The sequence below is a fragment of the Mus caroli genome, chromosome 9, assembly GCF_900094665.2.
Source record: "Mus caroli chromosome 9, CAROLI_EIJ_v1.1, whole genome shotgun sequence".
NCBI classification, from domain to species: Eukaryota; Metazoa; Chordata; class Mammalia; order Rodentia; family Muridae; genus Mus; species Mus caroli.
Window position 1 is genome coordinate 80,585,781 of NC_034578.1, and position 1,858 is coordinate 80,587,638.

Genomic DNA, 1,858 nt, shown 5'->3' on the forward strand with positions numbered 1-1,858 from the left:
GCAGTTACATCAGTGTCAGGATTCTGAAATGTAAGTTTAAGGTAACGATTGTGAGTAACCAAAACATAGCTCTGGACCGTTTAATTCTACAGNAATGTGTGGTCATTCATATGTACCATGTAGAGGGAGCTCACTGTCATTAAGCATATCGCTGAGAACTGTCTTCAAAGATCAACATAGATTAGGCCAGTTGAACAACAGGTAAAGGGCTTGCACTGAGAAATGATGTTGGATGTAAACTAAACCCCAAACGAAGCACAATCCCACGACACATCCGAAGGGTGCTCGCTCATGGTCTATACCATCAAAGGAGATGCCTTAAAGCATCAGATCAGAACCATGCCAATGGATGCCTTTGAGATATTAATGATTCAACAGAGGAAGAAAAAATTGACCCCTACTTCTTATATATTTTCATCTAGGAGTAGCTGCTTTCCCTTATGTTCACATCCATTGGCAAACTAAATGTCACGGCCATGGCTGATATCAGGTGGATGAAGAAAGACAATCTACTGAAGTTCTTTAAAAATAGGAGAAATAGAGGCTGGTGATGCATGAGGTGGTAGAACACTTGTTGAGCATACACAAGGGCCTTGGTTCAATTACCAAAGGGGCAAAGAGCAAAAAAAAAAAAAAAAAACTGGAGAGGATGGAACTCTTGTATTGTTAATGCTTATACCACATGGGGTATGGGTATTGTGTGGCATCTAATGTGAAGAAAAGGTTAGGAACCACCGTTCACTCTCGTGTTGGAGTGTCTTTACATACTATGGAAAAGTTGTCAGGGATCACTGTTACTTGGCCCCANGCTCTTCCCTCCTTTGCCACACTGGTCCCCCACAAGGTCTTCCTACACCTGTCACAAGAACTGTAGTTCTTGTCAATGAGGTCAATGGCAGGAGGTACAAAAAGGAAAAAGTAAGACATTGATTTTTAAAGGTGACCTTGCTGGATGTAATAATCTTGGTTGGCAGTTATTAAAAAAAAAGTCATTCAATTTCAATAATAACAATTGTATAAGTATTAATTTTAATTAAGATTTTATACATGTTGGGGCTGGAGAGATGGCTCAGCAGCTAAGAGCATTGATTGGTCTTCCAGAGGTCCTGAGTTCAATTCCCAGCAACCACATGGTGGCTCATAACTATCTGTAATGAAATACGATGCCCTCTTCTGATGCATCTGAAGATAGCAACAGTGTACTCACATACAATAAATAAACCTTTAAAAAGCAAAACAAACAAACAAACAAAACCCAAATAATGTCAGGAGGGAGTAGGCCTCCCAGGAGTGTAGACAGGCCTGTGAGTGCAGGTGGGACCACCACTGCTGCTCAGAGGAGCCCACTCAGAGCCCTCAGGACACAGGAACAGAGGACTGCCTGGGACAGGCATCCTCTGGTCTCCATCTACACCCAGAGCTGATCCTGTATCACAGAACTACATACACAAATACAGCCAGGAGAGAGCTGGTCTTCCAGGAGTGCCTACACACCTGTGAGCACAGGATGGATAAGTCACAGTCAGAGACAGCAAGATCAGCTAATACCAGAGATAGCCAGATGTCAAAAGGCAAGCGCAAAAGCATAAGCAACAGAAACCAAGACTACTTGTCATCATCAGAAGCCAGTTCTCCCACCACAGTGAACCCTGGTTACCCCAACACATCACAAAAGCAAGACTCTGATTTAAAATCACATCTCATGATGATGATAGAGGAATTTAAGAAAGACATAAATAGCTGGGTCTGGGAGCACTTGGAAGGCAGAGGCAGGTGGATTTCTGAGTTTGAGGCCAGCCTGGTCTACAGAGTGAGTTCCAGGACAGCCAGGGCTACACAGAGAAACCCTGTCTTGAAA